This window comes from Eleutherodactylus coqui, chromosome 3 (genome assembly GCF_035609145.1).
Source record: "Eleutherodactylus coqui strain aEleCoq1 chromosome 3, aEleCoq1.hap1, whole genome shotgun sequence".
Lineage (NCBI taxonomy): Eukaryota > Metazoa > Chordata > Amphibia > Anura > Eleutherodactylidae > Eleutherodactylus > Eleutherodactylus coqui.
The window spans coordinates 195,597,959-195,623,785 of record NC_089839.1 but is presented as its reverse complement, the minus strand read 5'-3'; the positions used below and the strand labels follow the sequence as shown (position 1 = coordinate 195,623,785).

The 25,827-nt window shown below is 44.7% G+C and overlaps 1 protein-coding gene across 1 annotated transcript in view; it reads right to left on the bottom strand.

Moving 5' to 3' along the window:
* The window catches only part of CPNE9 (copine family member 9), a 271,252-nt gene that overhangs the window by 96,888 nt on the left and 148,537 nt on the right, over positions 1-25,827 (bottom strand). The window lies entirely within an intron of this gene.

Below are 25,827 nucleotides of genomic sequence, written 5' to 3'. Positions count from 1 at the left end.
TTTCCATAAAATTTGGCAAACCCCCAAAAGAAGCGCAATTTTGGCGTTGTATATTTTCATTTCTGATAATATTCACAGTGTGGGATAAATAATTAATGATTTTGATAGAACGGATTTTTACGGATGCAGCGATGGCAAAGATTTTTTTAAAATGTTTTTGTATTTCCATATGAAATATGGGAAAAGATTTTTTTTTACTTTTAATATCCTATATTTTTTGCAACAATAAAAAACTTCTTATTCAATTCTTTTAACTTTTGTTTGTAGTTTCATTGGGGACTTGAATATGCGATCATTTGATCACTTATACCATATACCGCAATACTCCAGTATTGCAGTTTATGTTATTTCCTCTGGCATTGTATTAAAACATGCTGCAGGCACATCTTAATGTGCAAAAATACATGACAGTCCTGGAGACCTTCCAGACGCCCGAGGCTGCGATGATACCCGGTCTCATTGCAGGGCCATTTGGGGCCATGGAACGCCAATCAGGGAATTTAAATACCACTGTCAGAATTGACAGCAACATTTAAAGGGTTAACAGCTGCAACACTGATCGCGGCTGTTGTGGTCAGGTTCAGCTGTCTAAGACAGCTGATACCTGCTGTGTATGAACCAGGTTGTGCTCCCAAGCCCACTCCATAGAAACTGCATGCACCTAGCATGTAAATCCTGAGGTGCTAAGGCATTAATGTTGAGAGTTGGTTTTAGGGGTTATCAGCTCAGTGTATACTGATTATACATTAAAGAGGTTGTCTAAGATAAAGGTTTTCTCTAAAAAGGACTCTTCTGTAGCTAAAACATAACAAAGAGCACATACTCACCTCTCCCAGCAAGTCCCTCGTCAGTGGCTCGGGTCTCTCTAGTGATGTATTGGTAAAAGGCTGCAGTCACCTGGGACATCCTTTAAACCTGATGACTGCAGCCTTTAAAAAAATACATCACTAAGGAGACCCAGAGCCGCTGACAGGGAACTTGTGGGGATTGGTGAGTATCAGCTATTGTTTATCTCGAAAACTCCTTTAATGCATAATCAGTATACACTAAGCTCCCCCTAGTGGTGACTGCAGGCAGACAGAATTTTGCAATTTGCTACAAAGATGGTTTGGTCTACAGAGCAGTGGCCAGGTGCAACCCCAACTGTGTACACCTATAGCACTGCCAGTTTTATTTTTCATTAGCCTCCAGGTTTATGTGTGAGGAGACACAAAGCAAAACTCTTTCTACAGCCAATAACTTTTCTAGTTTTTTAATGTTCTTGGATGTGAAGGGTTTTTTTTTACATTTCCAGAGCACTTTGGAGCAGGCTGACAAGACAAGGACGTAAATGATCTAATCGTAATCAAGAGATGCAAATTAACGCAGATAAGATCCGTCTGACACAATGATTAAGTACCCTGTACTATAAGATTATTAGCCCTGTCCAGATCTGCATTGACTAAATGGCTACCAATATGTCACTATTCCGGTTGTGTCTAGTTCTGTTGAGCTTAAAGAAATGGCATAACTTTTCCCCCTTATTTATGTAAAGTGAAAAAAGTAAAAGAGACAATCCCAGTTTTTATTGTGCAAACTGGTGATCGAAGCCCTGAAATTAGGTAGAGTCACCCCATCATGTGTACACTATCTTACCAAAAGCATTTGGACCTTCCCCTATCAGTAGGATTGTGTCTTATTAGCATGTCACATGTCCTAAACTATGCTATATAAGATGCAGACACTTGCAGGTGTCAGCCATAGTTTGTGATGAGAACTGCACACTATTGGATATACGGGTTATGCCGCTGCACACAAGCTGTACATCATGATGTGCAATGGATCAGCCCGTCCACAATGGTGGAAGGAGCGTCCGCATTGGACAGTTGAATAATGGAAGAACGTTCTATGGAGTGACAAATTCTGCTACTCCAGCTTCAAATTTGATGGCCGTACCTAGGTGTGGAGAATCCCAGGGATTGCCTTTTGCCTGAGTGTGTTTTGCCAAATGATATGTATGACGGAGGTTCTGTTATGGTCTGGGGATATATTACGTGGTATGGTCTTGGTCCGTTGGTTGTAGTGGCTAGAACAATAATCATTGAGGTTTATCTTGACATTATTGACAATAACATGCTGCCGACAAAATGGCAATACTCTGGGAATAGTCAGCCATACTTCCAACAAGTCAACGTGCCTTGTCACAAATCCCACGCTGTATTATGTTGGTTTGAGAATACAGATGTTCAACGCCTACACAGACTCCACACCTGAACCCTACTGAACATCTTTGAGATGAACTGGAACTTTGGGTCAGGAAATATGAACAACATCCATTGTCTTTGAGAGAACTCGTCAGACATTTGAATGATGATTTGAAGAAAATACCAGCTGAAGAATATCAGACATTAGTAGAAATATTTGGGGACTATGCCATGTCATTAGGGCCAAAGGAGTCCCACTAAGTATTATCATATGTAAAAATAAATACTACTTTTCATTCTTACTCAGGTGTCCAATTACTTTTGGTAGGATTGTGTATACTGTGTTTATAGCTAATCACAGGTGTTGCACACAGAAATCATAGGGTCCTATAGCTAAACCCAAAATGGGTCTCCGTCTCCACATAGAGCTCATTCGCCACTTCTGTTTTTTGGACCACAGCAATGGAGCTTTGACGCCAGTTCCTGTTGCTGAAGCGCAGGCTGTTGGAACGCTGATGTCACATCAGACATTCTGCAGCAAATTAGCCTCATGTGGACCCAGCCTTACTGCATTATTAGGCCAGCTTCCCAGATTTACTGTTCCTCTGCTGTTTCTGGCAGACACGGGCGTCGTCCTGCTTTCTCCATAATATGAACTGATGCACACTTCTTGACAGCACATCAGGGGTTACCTCCTCTAGTGCTTTCAGTTCAGCTGTAGGGCATGGGCAATAACCTCCCTATTTAGCTGAGCTCAGAATACTCCTTCATTGCCTCGGTGTTGGTTTGTGTTTGTCTCAGACACCCAGCATAGGTCCTGGCTCCTACTGCTTTTTGTCTGCGCTTACTCTGTAGTTATATCTGTATTTGTTTTTTTTGCTGCCTCTCTGTCTTTGTTCGGATCCTATCTCTGACCTCATTGTCTGCCCCCACCCCCGGTCTTTTGGCCTTGCCTGTGTGCGCATGTTCATTGCCTTCCTGTCCCCGCACCATTCCCATCCCTGGGGTGTGTACCATCCTGTCCTGTGTCCTATCAGGGAACGTCAGGCCAAAGAGAAGACTGTGGAGTTGTCCTTGTTAGAATGCCTACACCACTTGTAGGCAGCGGTACCCCCATCTTCCCGACTAGCAAATAGTCAGCCACCAAGGGTCAGCTCTTCTGCAGTGAACAATTCCACGGCAAAATCTGCATCATTTCTACAAAAGGCACACCATCAGTGTGGATTTTGGGTAGAAGTCAGATGCAATTCCACAGCAGATGATTTCAGAAGATATTGCACTCAGCTCTGAAGTCTTCGTGCCTCCTTCACTGGGCACCTGGTGGCCTCTAGTGAGTGTAAAGCCGCTGGTCAGATGATTCAGAAGTGACTAGCGGCTCTACGCTCATTAGAGACTGCCGGATGCCCGAAATATCAGATGTAAAACCATAAGTCGTGATAAGCCACACCCTGATAACACCCCCCCTTTTTGGTAGGGAATTCCCAAGACTGAAAACGATGGGAAACACTGCATTAGATAGTAAATTTGTCTTACATTGATTTTTTGTTTTGCAGAGGGAGGGCAAGGGGAGCGTAATTTGACTAACCAGACTATGATGCCTTGTCCCAGCCTTGGACGCACCCATCACGTGAACCGCGCTACTGATCGCAAGATGTCACGTGCCAGCTGTTCCTAATGCAATGATCTTTAGTGCGGTTATTCTGTTTTCTACACTCCCTCTTAGCACAGAACGGCACCTAATCATAGAATAATCTTATTTTAGTGCTGCATTTGCCTGCCACATTATATCAAATGAATCCTATTTCCCAAATGAAATATCTTGCTCAGGAGCCCGTTGTAACATTGTATATGTAATGACACATTGCTGTAAGGTTCATGGGTAGTCTCCAGCGCCGACATGTGCAGCATCTATTAAGAGCTAGATCTGATGCTCCCTGCAGGCAAAGGATTAACATCCCGACACAAAGTGCTCTATATTTATCATATAATACAGTGAGTGTCATTATGATATCTGGTTATATTGTTGCATCGCTGAGCCACAGTTTGAACAAAACTAAACCCCTTCCCTCAGCTACTTGAAGCTGATCTGTGAGCCCGGTGCATTCAATCATATGATTAAGCCTCCGAATTGTTCTGTTGTTTGCATATGCTTGTACCCTGAAGACTTGTGAAGGTCATTTATCATTGTGCAGTCATCAATCGTACCCAAGAACTGGGAAAACGGCTGTCCTGGCTTACCAATAACATGTAGTGTGATCCACTGAATAGCCAGTTTATTGGAGACCCCCATCCATTAGCGTGTTGGACCTCCTCCAACATTTAGAACTGCTGCGATTCATTGTGATGTAGATTCCACTAGATAATTAATTCATCTGCGGGATATCGGCCCCTGCGGACAGGAAGTTTCTTGTAGTTGCCACAGATTAAATGAAGGTGCTGACGTGCTCTGACCAGCTGATGGGAAGCGGTCATCGATTCATGCTGATTGCGCCAAATTCTGACCTCCCATCAGCACGGTGCAACAGAAATCTGGATTCATCTGACCAGGTGAAGTTCTTCCACTGCTCAGTAATACAATATTTGTGCTCTTTTGCCCTCTGGAGTTTTGCTTTTCTATTTCTCCAAGATCCCTTTCACATGAGCGTATGCATATTTGCGTGCGCATGAGTGTAGCGTTTTTGCAGAATGAACAATGCACATCAGCTTATTTTAACTCAGTCTCATGTGGCGCAGAGTGTTAAGGCAGCAGTATGCAGTCCTAAGCTCTCACTCAGGACCTGAAGGTTGCGAGTTGAATCCCCACATGGTTCAGGTAGCCAGCTCAAGGTTGACTCAGCCTTCCATCTTTCCGAGGTCAGTAAAATAAGTGCCAACCTTGGTAGGGGGTAATAAATAAGTTATCTGAAAGCGCTGCAGAATAAGCAGGCGCCATATAAATAACAAGATTTACTGTTCATTTGTGAGTGGTAAACAAAGACGCATCAAATGAAATGGCTAATTAGTCTTAATGAGTTCTAGATGTTCCAGTGAAATTATGCAGTGTTTCATGCATCTTCTTTTGTATTGCACACATATTTGTGCAACTCCCCCTATTGACTTTCGTGGGGACCTTTGGTGCGCAAATATACAGAAAAATAGAGCATGTTGTATTTTTTTATGTGTTGATGAAATGCTCACAAAATATGGAAATGTGAACAAACCCATTGAAATCAATCGGTTGTATTCTCGGCATATTGCACATGCAAATATGTCCGTGTAAAGACGGCATTAGGCCTCATTCACACGAGAGATGCGTTTTCGCACTGGCCGGATCGTGGCAGAAAATCGCGTGAATGAAGAATAGCCGTGATCAAGGTCCCGAGATTCAGTTGCGTTTTGTCGCCCATCCACAGACGAGGCTGTGGCGTATTAGCAAAAATATATGCTGCGGTGCGGAAATCCTTTAGTCAGCAAAAATTCTTGGAATGACTTATAATAGTTAAATAGAGCCAGCTGTAATCATTTTGCAGGGTTGGATGCAGCTAAACTCCCTTCCCATGAAGCCATGGACTACAGTTATCAACAAGGCTCTGTACAGGCTGGTGTTGGCTCCATACTGGTGTGGGATGTTCTCATGGCATGGGTTGGGTCCACTGGTCCACCTAAACACATCATTGACCGATGACCGCTACATTTCCCTGCTTGGTGATCATTTGCTGCCCATCATTGACTTCATGTCCCCCCACAATGAAGGGATATTCCAGCAGGATAATGCACCGTGCTATCGGGCCCAAGTTGTCCAGAATTGGTTGGAGAAGCATTCTGGAGAGTTCCTATGAATGTTGCAGCCGGCACATTCACCCAACATGAGCCCAATTGGTATTTATGTGATGTGGTGGAGAGGTCAATTCACACCAGAGATCCTGCACCTACAAATACCCCGGAGCTGTGGGTGGTTATTGAGAAGGCTCAGCATCCTTCCAGATGCCTTTTGTCCACTTGTGGAATAGATATCATGTCAAGTTGCTGCACTTCTCCAGGCTAGAGCGAGTCCTACATATTAGTTGTTATCACTTTTGGCATATCAGTGTATTGCGAGGTCTCTAGCATGGTGCAAAATTCCCCTTATCTCCTTTAGCCAGTTGGCACGATATTGTACACTTCCATAGACATTATAACCCCCCCCCCCATACTAATAATATTCTATAGCTAAATCCCTTACTAACGACCTCAGCTGTGTATATGTTATTTCACCCTTGTCCCCCAGTCAAGGAAAGTTCTGTGTTCATGTCTGGAGGAGATATAAAATGCTTGTCTCTGGTTTTTAAAAGATTTTAACCTAGCGAGCGGGGCGGAATATCTGCATTTTACCGGTCGGCTGAGCCATTCATTTCTATAACATCTGTTTCCCAAACCTTCCTTCTGCTCCAGTTATTAATGTCATTCTTAACTACAGTTCTCTTCCATTATTTAAATAAAGGGCCCAGTCAGGTGTATCCTCATCCCGTAATCATTGCAAAGTCAACATTAGGTAACTCCTTGAGCACCGTGGAGCTCCAATGCTAGCTAGAATAAAGAGAGATTGGCTAAACAGATGGATTACAATCATAAAGCTAGAGCAGGGTGGACAACATGCAGCCTGGGGGCTATGTTTTGCCTCCAGTCATCTTTAGGACCCCCATATACAATGGGGAATTAAAATAGGGACAGTTTGGTAGTCGTACTCGGCCTGAGGCCCCAGGGGAGCCCACGGTTGTCCAAATCACCCCTTTTAATAATTCACCACTATAATGGAGCCCCACCATTCATAATGTCACAGTTGAAGCAGGCTCCACCACTATGCTGGAGAATGAGGTGTCGTCAAAGGTGGTAAGCATGTCACCCTGTCCGCTTCCTTATTGGTTTTTCGTGACATGAGTGTTGTCAATGCAAACACTGTTACATCCGAGGAGGAAAGAGCCAGCCAGTCTTCTGACTCTGTGGAACGGCAGTGTGATGGGGACAGCAGAGAAGGGATATAATACAGTATACTGCCTTTAACATCCACCCACCATCGCTTTCGTTTTCAGTGGTTTCTTGAATTATGAAACTAGACACTACGGAGTGGAACCAGTTTGTCTTCAGCGATGAATCTAAGTTTAGTCTGGAGACTTCGGGATGAGCGCCTCAATCCTGGCTTTCCTGTGGAGCTTCACACTGCCCCCACTGCTAGTGTCATGTTCTGGGGGGCAACCTAGTACGACAGTCGGTCACCCCTAGTAGTGGTACGAGGCCAGTCACCAGATTTATCGCCAGTAGAACATATATGGGACCCTCTGGGATGCCAACTTCGACAGCCTACTAGTTTACACAATCTAGAGGCTCAGTTACAGCAAATGTGGAGCAACATGCTACAGAACACCATATGGAACCTGTATGCCTCCATGTCCGTCCGTATCACATCTTGTATCAAAGTTAGAGGCGGTACAACAGAATACTAGAGCCTCCATGCCTGCCCGTATCCCATCTTATATCCAAGCTAGAGGTGGTAAAACAATGCACCAGAGCTTCCACGCCAGTCTGTATCACATCTTGTATCCAAGCTAGAGGCGGTACAACCGTGTACTAAAGCTTCCATACCTGCCAGTATCACATCTCGTATCCAAGCTAGAGGCAGTACAACAGGGTACTGGAGTCTCCATGCCCACCCATATCACATCTTGTATCCAAGCTAGAGGCGGTACAACAGGGTTCTAGAGCCTCCCTTAAAGGAGTCAGTTTTCTGCAATACATTCTCCTTTTGCTCTGATAAGATCATTTTCTTACATCAATGTTAAAATAACACAGAGAAAGTTTAATTCCATTCGGACAACTTCTAGGGGAGGGATTATCTTTGACAAGGAGTGTATTTAATCTGGTGGCTACTTTACAGACTATCCTGGCAATTTCTACCAAAGACTGCCACATTTGCTGCCGAATCATCTTTGGCTCAGAGTATAGCTAGAGTGGGTGCAGAAGTAACAGTTGATTAACACAAAGCATGTTCACTGCTCCCAGGGGCACCCTGGAAGTGCTCATTGTATAGAAAGTTGAGTGTTACAAAAAATAAACATTTTAACAATAAAATTACAAGCCTTTCATCTGTGGGGGGATGGCACCCTAGGCGGTTGTCTACCTTCACCTACCCATCGTCCTAGATAATGTGCTGACTTCTCCTAAATGTGGTGACCCAAATGACTTCAACCACGGACAGATTGTTGGTGGCCAGAGGTGTGGTGCCAATATTTCTGAAACAGTCGCACTTGTTGGCTGTTCCTGAACCACAGTACCAAGAGTGTACCAAGACTGGTTGACCAATGGATAGACATCCAGCAGTAGATCACACAGTGGCAGGCCATGTGTAGTTGATCCTAGAGACAAGCATCAGTTGGCAGGTCTGGGTTCTCAGCAATAACATGCCACAGTGGACCAACTGACCCAGCAGTACAACAACAAGGAAGTTAGATTAATTTCCATGATGACCATGTGGTGTACCTTGCATCAACTGGGGTTCATTAGCCAAAGACTGACAAGGGTGTCCCTGATGACCCCACGTCATCACCAACAACGCCTCGCAAGAGCCCAGGAAAAAGATCAGTGACCCTGGACACATGGCAAAAGGTCATCTGGAGTGACGAGTCCCATTTCCTGTGAGCCATACAGATGGCCAGGTTCTCTTCTAGTGTATACTCACTGACGCTTTGTCTGCTCGAAGTTGATATGCACACACAGCTGTGTGCGCATGCTCTTTCAGAGAGATGAATGGGAGAGCAGGCACACACAAATGACTGAAAGAAGTCATGCTGTGTGCACACAGCAACTTTGTGGGCATACAGCGCTGGAACAGGGGACCCAGTAAGCATGAAATGCTGCCTGCTCTCAAACGTGATGACAGGTTCCCTTTAAACCTAGTTACAGTTTGCAAATATACATTTTTAAAAAGTAAAGCGTTCCTGGATAAGAGAGGATAATAAAAAATGCTGAACTCGCTATCATCATTCATCAAAACCGTAAATCTTCCAGTAGACCTTTCACCCACATTTTTCATGCTGATTTTGAAAATCAGTTCATTAAGTCAGATTTCTGTGACATTTTCTTGTTCACCAAAGGAGCATCCTGCAATCGCTTTTGGTCAGGCCAAAAGTTTATTTTGGGAAGAAGTGCAAAATTACATGTATTCTCAATTAAAAGATATACTAGCTGCTCAGTGATAAAGGGTCAAAAAGTATGATGGGGGCAAGGTAGAAGATACAAAGAAGAGGAGGAAGGGAGAGACAGGAAGTGAGGAGAAGAGAGAGGGGAGGGAGGAGACAAGAAGAGAAGGAAAAGTTGGAGAGGAGAAAAGAATAAATAGGGAAGAGAAGATAATAAGAGAAGGGAAGAGATGCAAAGAAGAGAAGGGGGAGGGGAAGAGATTAGAGGAAAGGCAAATAGATTGGAGAGCAAACAGAGCTGAGAGAGGGAGGAGAAAAGAGGAAAAGAGAGGGAAGGAGGGAAAAAAGAGGGGAAAAGTTGAAGAGGAGATTAAGCAGAGAGAAGAGAAGAAGAGAAAATTGGGGAGCAGAAAAGAAGTGAGAAGAGGGGAGAAGTTAGAGAGGAGAAGTAAGGGAAAAGAGGGACAGAGGGGGAGAAGAAAAGATGAGAAAGGAAGGAGAGAAGAAAAGAGTAGAGGGGATGAGTGGGAGAGAAGAGGGAGGAGTGGGGAGGGAAGAGAAAAGGGAAAAGACAAGAAGTGAAGGTGGGGATAAGATGAAAAGACAGGGTAGAAAGGAGAAGAGAGGGAAGAGATAACAGCTGAAGAGAAGGAGCAGGGAGGAAAGCAGAATGGACCAGAGGAAGAAAAGGAAATGGGAGAATGGGAGAGGTGAGAAAAGAAGAAAAGAAGTATGGCAAGGCTGGGGAGAAGAAAAAAAAGAGATGTGGAGGTTGGAGAAGAGAAGAAAAGAGGGGAGAGGGAGGAGAGAAGAAGAGAGGAAAGAAGAGGAGTGTGGAGGAGAAGAAAGGGGGAGATGAGAGAAGAAAAGAAGAAAGAAAAAAGGGAGAAGAAAAGAAGAGAGGAGGAGATTGGAGGAGAAGAGGGTGAGAAGAGAAGGGAGGAGAATAAAACGTAAGGGAGGTAGAGGGGAGGAAAGAAGAAGAGAATGAAAGGAAAGAGGAGAAGAAAATAAGACAGGAGGAGATTGGAGGGAGGGGAGAAAAGGAGAGGGGAGGAGAAGGAAAGTGAGGAGAAGATCTGACACGTGTTGGAAGAAAAAAGACGTAGAGCAGATAGGTGGAAAGGAGACTGAAGAAAAGAGAATGGATGAGACGGAAGGAGAGATAAGAGGTGATGTGAGGTGGGGTAGGGATAAGAGAGCAGTAGAGAGGGAAACACATCAAAGAAATACTTTTGATGAAGTACCTTTAAATTTGTCATAATCTGTGTGCAATGGTATGTTTCACTCATCCTTTGCTCCACTCCATCTGAATTTGACTGCTCCGCCTTCCTTCCACTGACTCTGCTGTGATACCTTTAAATTTGTCATAATCTGTGTGCAATGGTATGTCCCATTGCTTCATATAAATTGAATAGACTCTATTTGTACTATATGTATTTTCCTCATCACCTCCCCCAAATAGTTTTCTCCCTGTCTCATCTTAGTGTTGCTGGACACAGTTTGTTTTTGTAAGAGGGCAATAAAGCGCCCCCCCCATCTTGTTCATTAGCCATCTAAAGGTGGGTCAGGTCAGCTGGTTGACTAGTGAAATGTAACAAGCCACTCCCAGCTGAAGTCCTGTAGCCAGAACTTTAAAGTCAGTTCTACCCTCCATGCCTCACCAGAGGCCGCCTCACCTGATGTCTCCAGCACTAAGTGTCCAGCAACAAGTGTTTGATGCTGTTGAATGATGCAGTTATACAGCGCAGTTCGACAGAGCAGGAGACAGGTACCATGCACAACTGTCCAAAGCCTGAAGGGAAATATTCTCCTCTTTGCACTAATCTCCTTCACTATCCTCTTTTCAAGCCTTCACTCTTTCTTCCAACGCCCAGCCCCAACACACTCCATCCACATCAGCCCCTCCCTCCTCTCTTCACCTATGTATGGCTCCCATGCACTGTTCAGCTTCCTAAGACGCCTTCAACCCCCCAATACTGCAAAGAAACACCTTAGCCACCCACACAAATCCCCTAGCCATTTGCTTACCCTTGCTACTCTGCTACTCCTAGCTGCAGGGGACATCTCCCCAAACCCAGGCCCACCCCGTTCTGTTCTCTACCAAAATGCCCCCCCCTGCCCCATTCAAATGCGCCCTATGGAACTCCCAATCTGCGTGTAACAAACTCCCAACTATCCATGACCTTTTCACCAGTAAACGCTTGAACTTGTTCGCCCTCACGGAAACCTGGATACAGCAGTCCGATTCTACCTCCCCCGCTGCATTGTCCTATGATGGCCTGCAGTTCTCCCACACCCCCAGATCGGATGACAGATGCGGTGGAGGAGTAGGCATCATCCTCTCCCCAAACTGTACCTTCCAGGTCATTCCCTCAGCTCCCTCGCTTACCTTCCACTCCTTCGAAGTCCACACCCTGCGACTCTTCCGCCCACTGCCTCTGCGTGTCGCAGTTATTTACCGCCCCCCAGGTCCTGCCCGCCTGTTCCTAGACCACTTTGCTGCTTGGCTCCCCCACTTCCTATCCTGTGAAATCCCAACCCTCATCCTTGGTGATTTCAACATTCCTACTAACAACTCTAGCTCCTCATCTGCCTCCCGGCTTTTAACACTTACCTCCTTCCTTGGCCTATCACTAATCTCTGACTCCCCCACTCATAGAGATGGTAACACTCTCGACTTAGTTTTCCTCCGTCTCTGCTCTGCTTCTCACTTTACTAACTCCCCCCTTCCACTCTCAGATCACAACCTTCTCTCTTTCTCCATCAGGCACCCTAGCATCTCTCCTGACCCTCCTATCTATCGCACCTCTAGGAACCTCCAGGCTATCCGCACTAAACAGTTTGCCGAAACTGTTCAGTCCTCCCTATCACCTATCTCTCACCTCCCCTGCCCTAACCTGGCAGCCGAATACTACCACACCACCCTCAGCCGTGCCCTGGATGAAGTGGCACCGCCCGTGACGCGAGCCGTCAAACGCAGACCACGGCAACCCTGGCTCACGTCCCAAACGCGCTTCATCCGGCGGTGCTCTAGGTGCGCCGAGCGGCTGTGGAGAAAGTCAAAGCTGCCGGCAGACTTCCTCCACTTCAAATTCATGCTTAAAACGTATAACCTAGCCCTTCACCATGCCAAACAAGTTTATTTCACCTCCCTTGTCTCCTCACTATCCCACAACCCTAAACAACTCTTTGAGACCTTTCACTCCCTCCTCAGCCCCAAGGAACAGGCCCCTGCGACAGACCTGACTGCCGGAGAACTAGCTGCCTATTTCAAAGAAAAGATCGACCACATTCGAAAAGAAATCTCTGAAAGCGGCATGGTTAGCCCTGATCCCAGTTTCATCAGCACTGCATCCAGCACCTACTCACTATCTACGCTAGAACCAACGACAGAGGAAGAAGTCTCCAGGCTCCTTTCCGCTGCCCGCCCCACCACCTGCGCTAGCGACCCTCTCCCCTCTAACCTCCTCTGCTCCCTTTCCCCAGCTCTCATTACTCACCTTACCACAATCTGCAACCTCTCCCTAACCTCTGGCACTTTTCCCTCCTCATTCAAACACTCCATTATATCCCCTCTGCTTAAAAAACCAACCCTTGACCCGACTAATGCTGCCAACTACCGACCCGTCTCAAACCTCCCCTTTATCTCCAAATTACTGGAACGCCTGGTCTACTCCCGCCTTACTCGCTTTCTCTCTGACAACTCGCTCCTCGACCCCCTCCAGTCTGGTTTCCGCTCTCTACACTCGACCGAAACTGCCCTTACAAAAGTAACAAATGACCTGATGACTGCAAAGTCGAGAGGTGATTACTCCCTACTAATCCTCCTTGACCTGTCTGCTGCATTTGACACTGTCGACCATAATCTCCTTCTCACTATGCTCCACTCTATTGGTCTTAAGGATACTGCTCTCTCCTGGTTCTCTTCCTACCTCTCTGACCGCTCTTTCAGTGTTTCCTTTGCTCGTTCTATCTCTGCTCCACTTCCTCTCGCTGTCGGGGTACCCCAGGGCTCGGTCCTTGGTCCCCTTCTTTTCTCTATCTATACTGCCCCAATTGGACAAACCATCCACAGATTTGGCCTCCAATACCATCTCTACGCTGACGACACCCAACTATACACCTCCTCTCGTGAGATCTCTGGACCATTCCTCCAAAATATCACCGACTGTCTGTCCGCTGTTTCTAACACTATGTCCTCCCTTTTTCTCAAACTAAACCTCTCTAAAACTGACCTCCTTGTCTTTCCACCTTCTAACCGACCTCCCCTCAACATCTCCATTCCAGTGTCTGGCACCATTATAACCCCCAGACAGCATGCCCGATGCCTTGGGGTCACACTGGACTCTGACCTCTCCTTTGCCCCCCATATCCAATCTCTGGCCCAAACATGCCACATGCACCTCAGAAATATTGCTAAAATACGTCCATTCCTAACCACGGACACGCTAAAGACGCTAGTGGTTGCGCTCATCCACTCCCGGCTTGACTACTGCAACTCGCTACTCATCGGCCTTCCCCGCACTAGACTCGCTCCACTCCAATCCATATTAAATGCAGCAGCTAGACTCATTTTTCTATCCAGTCGTTATTCAGACACCTCTGCATTATGCCAGTCGCTGCATTGGCTGCCCATCCACTGCAGAACTAAATTTAAACTGCTATACTTCACTCACAAGGCTCTGCATGGCGCTGCGCCACCATACATCGCCTCCCTACTGTCAGTACACCACCCAGCCCGCTCACTCCGATCGGCTAACACACTCAGACTAAACACCCCTGTAATACGAACCTCTCATGCTCGCCTACAGGACTTCACCAGTGCAGCACCCATCCTCTGGAATGCTCTACCCCAAGGCATCCGGACAATTCCCGATGCACGAAATTTCAGACGTGCCTTAAAAACGCACCTCTTCAGGGAAGCATACCAAATCCCCTGACCTAGTCCCTCGCCCCTCCCTATGGTGCTCCACCCTGTTTGCCTCCTGATAAATGATCTGTACATAAAATTTCCTACTGCCTGTTTCCCCACCCCCTGCACCTCCTGTACCACCCCAAACCCATTTGTGTCTAACCCAATGTATCTCACATTGTAATTGTTGCAATTGTTGTATTGTTTTGCATTTATCCATGCCTGAAAGCGCTGCGGAATAAGTTGGCGCTATACAAATAAAGATTATTATTATTATTAAGTAACAAATTACTACATATGTCACAGTGCCCATGTTTCCTGAGCTCCATGAATAGCAAAGTCTAGTATATGACCTGTGACTCTGTTCTCGAGCCCTGAATCTCATTTGTATTACCAGATATTAATAATAAAATCCATACAAACCTCCTCTGCACCAGTTCACTTGCTTCTTACGTGTTTACAAAGTATCAATTTCAATTATATTCAAAGTATCTAATCGACTAACACAATTTACTGTATCTCTACTTCAATAATGACACTTGGGAGTGATGGCAGATGCCCCCGGTCTCCTCTACTGAGGGTCCTCCAGGGTCCCTCTCTCTATAAGAGCAGAGCAATGTTCACCTCTTAATTTCATCTGAAAACTTTTAGCTAAATGGAGCAAACGCTGCCGCTTGGTTACAGTATCATGGATGGAAATGATAGCTCTTAAGCACCTTTCTGCAACCTACTGCACAATTTCAAAAGCACCACGAGTTCCACCGTATATTTCACACTCCGCATGACTCTGAACATCCCGACTTACCTCTATAATGTTGTTAAATGTGCAGAGCTCATACTGTAGAGCTCATCTGAACCTCTTGACGATTCCCTCAATTTACCTGGTCCCAATATTGCTCTAGAAATGTAGCAATATTAAGATAAGCGAAGTATAGATAGAAGAGTATTGATACCGGTGAACATCAGTTTTGGTAAAGACTTGGAAATACTAGAGCTACAAGGGAAACATAAGGACCAGTGACCAAGGCAAGCCAGACTTGCAACATGAACTAAGCATGGCCAGACTGAAACAGAAAAGTAGCTATAGGGGGTGCAGAGGTAGCAGTCGCACCCAGATCCTTGTCCCTGATTGACCTAAAGCAGTGTTCCCCAACTCCAGTCCTCAGGGACCACCAACAGGTCATGTTTTCAGGATTTCCTCAGTGTTGCACAGGTGATGTAATTATTGTCGGTGCCTCAGACATTGCCGCAGGTGTTCTTGCTATAGGATATCCTGAAAATATGACCTGTTGGTGGTCCCTGAGGACTGGAGTTGGGGACCCCTGACCTAAATGACCCCGATCCCTATAAGACTCTAGTATTACAAATGGCACATGAGAGATGGGGCATCCTGGTACTGATTTTGCCCTGGGGCGCAGGTCTGAGCCTATATAAATATACATTACACCAGATACATATACAAATGTGGGCTTATTCACAAGCGAGAATCTCTGTTGGACAAAACTCGCTTGAATATGAACTTTATTCTTTTGAATGGACTTATTCACATGAGAGATTTTTTCTTCTCTCACAGCGATGGGAACACCTTGTTTTCAATGGGACCTTATAAGACAACACATGGCACTCGCATGCCAAGCAATGTGCACGCGAGTGCGATGCTATATTTCACACTGAAATCAATGGGAAACACTTGTGATCCGCTGACGCGCTCGAAATATGCCTGAGGATTGCAATTTCGCAGAAGCAATGTGAGGCGTTTTTGAACCAAAAATTCCTCTCAAGGGCGGGAAAAATCGCACATTGGCAAGCGTGATATCGGGACGACCTTCTCGGACCAATATCACGCTTGCCCATATGAATGTAGCCTGAGAAGGAGAATAGAGTAAAACTAAATACTTTATTGCCCAATAGTTTAGCCCGGAAGAAGTTTTCCTAGTTAAGGCACAACTATGCTCCGTGCCGGTGAGCGTAGTTAAAGACTATAAACTAAGGGGTAATGCCCATGGCTGTATGCATAAAACACCGTGGATCTCTAGTGGCATTTTACACATTACTGCTCATACGCTGTGCTGGCAGATACTGCGTATGGGCTCAGTGTGATCATACCCTCGAATCACACATCACGGACGTGCACAGTGTGATTTTCTTTTTTAATTCTCTGATCTGTTTAGAATGGGGATGAGCATTGCCTGTACGCAATGTATTGCATATGGACAGTGTATCATACACAGCCCATAGAAGGGCTGCATATCATACGCTGAGAAATAGAGCATGCTGCGATGTATTTCTTTTGCATATGGATATGCCAGTGTCAATGGAAGAATAAAAGTCCATTGACTTCCATTGCCTCCATTCACCGCCCATCCAGCGTGCATGCTGCGCACGCCTGATACACGGTGCAAACATGGTTGTGAACATGAGTCCTAAGACTATACAGTCTTAGGGCAAAAACACATGGGCGTGTTTTTCTCCCCTTACACAGCTGTAATAACCACGGACGTATAACGGGACAAAACGAAACCACTGATTTCAATAGGAGTTCAGTGATTTAGTTTTCACTGCGGGGATTCCTCGTCCGTGACTACTGCGACTGACAAAAGATAGGACCTGCCTGTATGTAGTGAATACATGGTACGGGGAAGATCAGGTGTCAGCTATCTTCCTGCGGTGATTTTCAAACTCCTGCGCTCTAGTGCAGAGTTTGAAAAGCCGGGGAAGGAGAAGAAATTCCCCTCGTTTAGGCGCCACTACGCTCCATAGCGGCGAGAGTAGTTGTGCCTACGGCAGTGTGTCTTCGCCCTTAAAATGTTCTAGATTAATTTCTGCAACTCATGCCGAATGGTAAATCTTTCAAATTTTAAAGGCTGTCTAGTCTAAGTTTATACCACCGATTAGTTGGTTTAGTTCCCATCAAAATTGCTCCAAAATTTGTCCCTTTAGGCCACACAACCCTTTTCAGTCTAAAAAGTGCCTTAAAGTGTCTAAAAAGCACATAGTAAAGGTAGCGCAAAACAGCAATTTGCGCCAGAAAACTCATATTCTGAATAGTAAAGAAGCCCCATAGTATATCCTGCCATTATAAATTAGTAAATGGAGATTTCTCATTACGGAGGGTTATTCCATTAGAAATTGTGAAAGGCCCCTTTAAAGGAAGTCTGTCACCTAAATTTGACCTATGAACCCAATCTACTGTTATGTATGCGCTGTCACAAGGAACCAGGCTTTATCTTTATGTTCTTCCAAAATGTCTGGTATGCGAAGATATTGGGGAATAACTTTCTCCGATGCGGTATGTTAATGAGCCCCCTTCTGGCTGAGTGACGCTTCCAACTATTCCCACTGATGACATCATGCATTCCATCTTGTATGCGCCTGCAGTGCACTGTGTGACTGGGAGCATGCATTATGACTCATTCCTAGCCAGACTGATGTCATGTGTATGCATTGTTGTCGGCATAAGTTGAATTCAATATGGTAGAGTTCAAAATGGCCGCCGAAAAAGTCTTCTTCACCAAAAAATGCAGACACACGCCAAAATTAATACTTTTACACATTGAAAGTCAATTTTCTCATTTTTACGTCAGTTAAATGGGTGTTTTCAGACTTTTGCCATACACTGTATATATATATATATATATATATATATGCTTTTTTTTGTGCTAAAACTAGCAAACCGTTCTTCTAATAAAGCCTCTCGTTAAACTAATTAGGTAAAATAAAACAGAAACAAGTTGAATTTGATCTCAGAATTGAATTTAGCTCTAAACGTCTGATATCTAAGCCTACCTAGGATTTACCTCTGTGTGTATATTGTCTCTGAGGGGTCGTTTGCTAAATCTTCCTTATTGATTGACTGTATGACTAGTGTAATTAGGAATCTCCGTAGGACAGGAATAATTAAGGCTTCAGTGCAAACTTATTAATTACACTTCCTGTGTTTCGTTGTCTTTGGTATAACCTTATCATGTTTTTAATTGCGTTTTTTTCTCGCTTGCTCATACATCTGTCTCTTTCTGAGCCGTGAAACTATCTAAACCCGTGAATCGCTCTGTTCTGCAGATCAATAGCTGGAACGAGATGGAATGGTGACACACTTCTCTATGATTTCATTCTGAGTACAACATATGTATTTTAGTTGTTCGAGGTCTGAAAGGGACAGGTTGGGCTTTTGCCAGAATATAATCAAAAGGAGAATTGGGATGTAATTTTCCTGTTTCTGTTCACATGAAATGATGACGTTAAAGGACACAAAAAGAGAGAATACAGATAAAGATAAAGTCTAAACAACTGAGTCATTTAAAGGGGTTGTGCCAAAATACAATTTTATCTTCCAGAATGGGAGGCTGGAGATGAATAGCTAATTGCCCCCAGGTGACACTTTTGACACCCCCAGCAGTCAGCTGATCTTCCTTGGGGAAGTCATGGCTAGCTACATATTTCTCCTGCAACGGGAATGTACTAATACATGACAGTCACTAGCATGAAGGTCTGTTGCATAAAGTGGCAGCATCAGTGGTGTCTGATAAATAAAACAGATCTTTATTACTTCATCTTTTAAAAGAACAGGTAACGTTTCAACTCACAAAGTCTTTCTCAAGTCTTTGTGAGTTTAAACGTTGCTTATTCTTTTAAAAGATGGACTGGAGATCCATGGTCCCTAGGATGTGGCTTTGCAAGGCTGTACACCTCTGCTAAGGACTGCATTTGTGTGTGAGTGCCACAGGACTGTGAGATTTAAACTAGCATGAAGGTCGTATTGCAATATCAGGATAGCAGGAGGTCCACCAGAATGGAAGTCCTTCTTACTTAACGACTCACTGTTCTGAGTAGTAAAGGGGTCCTGCTCTATGATGCATATATTCCCTAATAGGGTACACACTATCCTATCAAAAGTATTTGGCCCCCAGTATTAGTAGAATGGATCGTGTCTTATTAGCATGTCACGTGTCCTAAACCATGCTACATAAGATGCAGACCCTTGGAGGTGCCAGCCAAACTTTGTGACAGTGATTGCATGCTATTGGATATACGGGTTATGCTGCTGCACACAAGCCGTCCATCACGATGCTCAATGCATCGGTCTGTCTACAATGGAGGAAGGAGCGTCATCATTGGACAGTTGAGCAATTGAAGATTGTTCTATGTAGTGATGAATCCCACTACTTCATCTGGATGTGGAGGATGCTGGGGAACACCGCCTGCCTGAGTGTGATGTGCCAACAGGTAAGTACTGCGAAGGTTCCCTTATGGTCTGGGGATGTTTTACGTGGCATGGTCTCGGTCCGTTGGTTGTAGTGTCAAGAACCATGAACACTGAGGTGTACCCTGACATTCTAGACAATAATGTGCTGCCAGCAATGTGGTAATACTCTGGGAATGGTCAGCCATACTTCCAAGAAGGCAATCCGTCTTGTCACAGATCTAGCAATGTATTACGTTGGTTTGAAGATATGGATGTCCCATGATTGGACTGGCTGCACATAGTCCCTACCTGAACCCTAATGAAAATCTATGGGAAGAACTGCAACTTCGGGTCAGAAAATATGAGCAGCATCCATCTTCTTTGAGAGAACCCGCCAGACCTTTGTAGGAGGAATGGAGAGAAATACTAATTAACGTGTATCGAACGTTAGTAGTTCAGCACACTGATTGACATTCTCTGAATGACTCCGTCCACTGGATTCCTGAGTTCAAAATGACTATGAATTTAGATCAATAAATCACAAGTTCTGCTGAACTTTTCCCCCACAAAGCTATATATCAGTCTGCTCAGCTCCTTCTGCTCTATCACCTGCTGCTGCCTGCAGATCAAACTGCATTTTCAACATGAGATTTTCTCTCTAAAGCAACATAACATTTCCACCTAGAAATTAAAAGCCTTTTTATTCCCAAGTGGCTAAATTGCTTCTCATGATCTAAAGAATTAGACTGTAAGCTCTGCAGGATCGTCCAAAATAACAGTGCTGCTCAATTAATTGTCTCAGAACAACTGAGTCTATAGCAGCAATAATAAGCACTTTAATTATGATTCCGTTACACCGATAAATCAGTGATTAAAATGCTCTAAGGCGAGTCGCCAGGAAGGTGAAGGAGTTGCTACTTCCCCTCTCTCTACCCCCTTTGGCGTGGCCTCCGGGAATTCAGCTCCAGCCTCAAAAAAACGTTCCCTAATTGCTGAACAGGGATTTAAATAACCTTCCCGCAATCTTGTCATTTGTAGCTCTTCTCTGGAACGAACCTGCAAAATCCTTCCCCGGCTGCTGAGATTGAGTTTCACATTTAGCCGGGGGGAATAAAAGCCAGCGAGAGGATATTCCATCAGTTTGCTACAAATTAGGTGCTGTGACTGGTCTCCCAATCAATATCTTTCAATTTAGTCCGGATCAGACAGAGATCCCGTCTTGTGTGAGCCGAGAAGAGAGGACACATCTGCGGGGAGGGAGAGGCAATGAGTGATTACATGCATGAAATTAGGCCCCTTCTGGTAGGGCGGTCATCGCGTGCACTCTGTACCTAGCAGTCTTCATAACCTTGGAGATGGCGGGAGGTGACTTTGTGGTTTAGGAGACATTTGCAGAAAATATAATTACATTTCTTGGATGGACTAATGATATTAGGTAAGTAAATGAAATAAAGGCGACACAGCGTGGATGAAGAATGCTCTGGCACTAAGTATTTCCATATTCTGTGTATTTTCATGGACAATCAGCATCCCTGTAAAATAGCGCATTAGGTGATTTCTTTATAGTCACAGACTGGGGCCTATCAGGGACATAACTATGGGGGGGCTAAATGCAAACAATAAGGGCAAAGCACCTCTTTTGGTAACAAATCTTTACAAGAAGCTCTAAAATTAGTGGGTGTCACAGCGGCACTGGCTCAGTTGGATAGTTATTGAGTAAAGTACAAGCAAATTATAGGTCAATATGGCAGTAGGTGCTGCAAACCCAGGCTGGCTGTCCGGTACAAAGATGTCAGTTTTGGAAAGCTGCAAACAAACAGCGCTGACCTTAGGTTAGATGGCACCTGTGCGGAATGTTTTTTTTGCCATCCCAAAAATAAGAAAAAAGCTATATATAATGCACTAATAGACAGTCTGCCTGTATTGTTTTTTTTAAATTACATAGTTTTTATTGAAAATTTTCCATTTTTTCCAAAACACAAATTCCCAAACAAAACAACAGTTTAAGGGCTTATTTAGACGACTGTATATCGGCTCGGTTTTCACGCCGAGCCGATATACGATGTCCTTGTCTGCAGGGGGGGAGGATGGAAGAGCCAGGAGCAGGAACTGAGCTCCCGCCCTTTGCCACTATTTGCAATAGGAGGAGGCGAGATGGGGCGGAGCTAAGCCCTGGCACTTAGCTCTGCCCCCATCACGCCCCTCTCATTGCAAACAGTGGCGAGAGGCGGGAGCTCAGTTCCTGCTCCTGGCTCTTCCATCTCCCCCCCCCCCCTGCAGACAAGGACACCGTATATCGGCTCGGCGTGAAAACCGAGCCGATATACGGTCGTCTAATAAGCCCTTAATCCCCTCTCATATTAACAGATCAAATTGTGGTGGAAGTCCATTACTGAAAATATTTTTCAAAATTTAACATATCTTACAATATAACGGTATAATCCAAGGTTTCATGAGTTTTGTTTAGGACTTTCAATATCATTATGAACAGTGTACTGCATGAACATGTGACCTTTGTTACGTCTGTCTGCTGGAATCTGTGGTACTACAGATGATCTGCAGCTTTCCTGCTCAGGTGTGGGGATTGTGCTGGCTGGGCGTGTGTGTCTCCAGTCTGCCAATCACTCCAGGTTGGTACACATAAAGCTATCTTTCCAGGTGTGGGTGTGTTCAGCTTTCTCTGTTCTCATTCTCTCTTTGTGTGTGGTGTGAGCAGGTTCTATGTGTGGTGGCTGAAAGAAAAGTTTGTGATTTGTGTTTGTTTCGTTGTGTCGCTGGACTCCTGGTTAGTGTAGGGACTAGCGGTATAGCCAGGAGCCATGTCGTGCCCCGCTAGCTTCCATATTTTGATCAAAATGTCAACTAATACCTGGTATTCTTAGCGTTAACATCTGCTTCTAGTGTTTGCGTATTGGCTGCTGTATGGTGTGATTATGGCTCCGAGTGTCTTCTTACCCTGTCCAGTTGTCCCTGTCGGTGGTGGCATGTTTGTGTCCTATCTTGGGTGCATGGGTTCCTAGAAGAAGCTAGGACCCAGATCTGAAGACCGCTGACCTGCCCTTTATTGGGGCGATGTCCCTGCTCAGGTAGGTCTGTGTCACTTATCCTAGTAGAAGATAGGGAGAGGTACTAATCTGTGGTATTTCACTTGGTGTTCCCTATCCTTCTGGGCCACATTCGTGTGGGCCCAGTGCTCCTTTGCCCACACGAACGTAACATAATGCCCCTTTTTTTAAACTAGGGGGGCATTATGTTGCACTATGTTGTGTTATGTTGCATGATGTTATGTTAGTGAAATGTCTGTTACTGTCGATCTTGCTTTATATCTGTTTTCTGTACTGTCTGATCCACCTATCCACTAGTTGTGAGACGCTTGGTTTTTGTTCTGTATGTCTACCCGTCCGTAGACAGCTGGGCCGCCCTTTATTGGGGCGATGACCCTGCTCAGGTAGGTCTGTGTCACTAACCTTTGTAGAAGATAGGGAGAGGTGCTAATCTGTGGTATTTCACCTGGTGTTCCCTGTCCTTCTGGGTCACGTTTGTGTTGGCGCAGTACTCTCTTGCCCACACGAACATAACAACCTTGTTAAACTTAAGATTTAGACAAGCATAAAGAACATTCACCGTATATTAAAAATCAGTGAGAATCATTAAGTAACTGGGTTCATACAACAGTACTAATGTCTCTACCCATCTCCTACAGACATACTCCAAGGCAATATAATATACCTGAGGTAGAGTCTTTACCCAGTAACATCATTCTGATCAGATTAATTGGGTCCAATCTCGGAGTGTCAAACCATTTTTGCCACATCGTGATGAATTTCATCCCTGCATTACGTTTCATATATATACCTTTTTCCCACACCAGCAGTTTGTTTACTGTCACGGAAATCTCGTATTGTAGGAGGTAGCTCATCTATCCAGTGCTGTGCTATCAGTCTTTTTGCTATATATGGAAGACGCACCACTGCCATGTTTTCTGGCTTCTCTAGCTGCAGGTTATCTACATACCCAAGGATACACACTAGTGGCGTGTCCTCCAAGCTAATCTGAAATACAGCATTAATCAAACAAATCACCTTGGTCCAGTATCGGTATTGTTTTGGGCATCACCATACCATGTGGATGAGTTCCGCCGATTGGGTCTTGCATCATGTACACAGAGGGCCATTTCTCACTCCAGTGTTGTGTAGGAAGGCTGGGGTACAGTATACCCTATGAAGTAGTTATATCTGTGATAAGAGATGCGATTAACTGATTGACAATTTGGGGGTCATCTGTAGTATGTCATCTCACTGTGTATCTTCTATAGGGCCCAAATCTGCCTCCCATTTACTTTCATTCACATCTGGGTTTCGGTGATTTAATTGATTCTGTATTATTTTGCCCACTGTACACCATGGCATGCCGATAATGTCAGCTAAGGCAAAGTCAGAGACTTTTATTGGTGTGGAATTCACCTGTGTGTTGTAAGCATGTCGCAACTGCAAGTATCTGTAGAATGGAATTTGATATACCACAGACCCAATTCAATAGAATTTGGGAGATCCTTTCTACACCCCCAGTTTTCCACCTTCCAAACCCCTCCAGCTTATGCCTTTCAGGGAGCCATGGGGTGTCCCAGACGGACGTGTATTACGTACATTCTGCAACCTCCATCAGTTGTCTGACTCTCCACCAGATTTTATGTATGGGTGAGATTGTGGGTAGCACTTTAGCATTACTACGAAATCAATGTGCCTCAAAGGGCTCCTACAGATGCGTATCAGGAAGATATCCCTTTAGCAGCTGACAGTTAACGTCTTGTTTATCCTCTGCATCCCATCCCCTAAAATGCTGAAATTGTGAGGCCAGGAAATATGCCCATGGGTTGGGTAGAATCATAGAATGGTAAAGTTGGAAGGGACCTCCAGAGTCATCGGGTCCAACCCTCTGCTCAGTGCAGGATTCACTAAATCATCACAGACAGATATTTGTCCAGCCTTTGTTTGAACATTTCCACTGAAGAGAGAACCAGAAGGATGATTCATAGATCTTCACAAGACGTTACTATATGGAAGAAGATGACCTGGTGAGGTGGTCCTAAGGGGAGCGATCTCTTCCAGACTACATTCACCTGGTGTCCTCTTACAAGCTGGTGGCCGGCACCCTATGTGACTGCATGGGTTGCACATAGCGAGAGCTGGCCATGCAAACAAATTTTGAAGGAAAAGACTGGAATTTGGGGCAACCTCAGTACGTGGTGACAAAACACAAGGCCAAGGAGTGAACATGACTTATTAAATCCAGTAAAATGTGATGTGTTTCAAGGCAGGGTGCCTCTTTTTCAGAGAAGTGGGGACTTACACAAGGGTCTTCAGGAGACTGTCTGGCTGTAATACCCAGTCATCAGAGATAACTATAGGAAGACTCTTTCTAGACTCTTATTAAAAGGATTCTTTTAAAGAGGATGGCTGCATAGCTGTGCTGACTCCAACAATGTCTTTCTTTATGCCTATACTAAACCTCGTTTCCACGTACGCTCTTCTTAGATTTGGCTTCTGGTGCTGTAAATGTGTTAAGTGGATGGTCCTCACTGCTCCCTGCTAATAGGTGATGTCAGACTTGATTGACAGTGAGCTGTGAGGACCGCCGTCTTGACACATTCACAGTACTAGAAGCCATTTTTAACAAGAGCCCCTACAGAAGAACAGGGTTGTTCGCAAATTTAAATAAAAGGCTTCACTAGAGTCTGAGGGGCCATGGGTGCAAATTATGCAGCTATCCTCACTGACATGAGAACATGACGGATCTCTTTAAGTGATCAGCTGATCGCACGAGTATGCCACTCATTGAAATCTATACTGCTTCACCCTTCAGGCTAAAACGTCTGATAAGGGAACACTCCTCGATAATTTATATGCTTAAATAGGACACATGGACATTTTTACATACTATGTCTTAGTAAAACATCCCCTTTAAGTTAAAGGGTAACCCAACGTTTTAAAAACTTTTGAGAAGGCATAATGACATCTCAGATGTTTTGATGGGTGAAGGTGCAGGTGCTGAGATCCTCATCAAGTACTAAAATGAATGGGCAGGAGCGCTCATCTGAGTGCTGCGCCCATTGGTGGGTGTATGGGCTCTATATGACAGCCGAATAGGAAGAAGGCGCTTCTGACTGTTCATTTTAGCAATTGGTGGGTATCCCAACACCCGGACCTTTACCGATCAAAACCTCTGATATGTGACTATGACTAGTTATATTATCATGAGATAAATCCTTATAAATCTGAACATTGCTTGCAAAAATCATTTAAGAGTGAGCTATAGAGATGGGGCTTAACTAAAGCTTTGGGACAAGTTGAAGAAGGCCACGTTTCAGTCTATTCCATTCACTAAATCTCTTCCTAT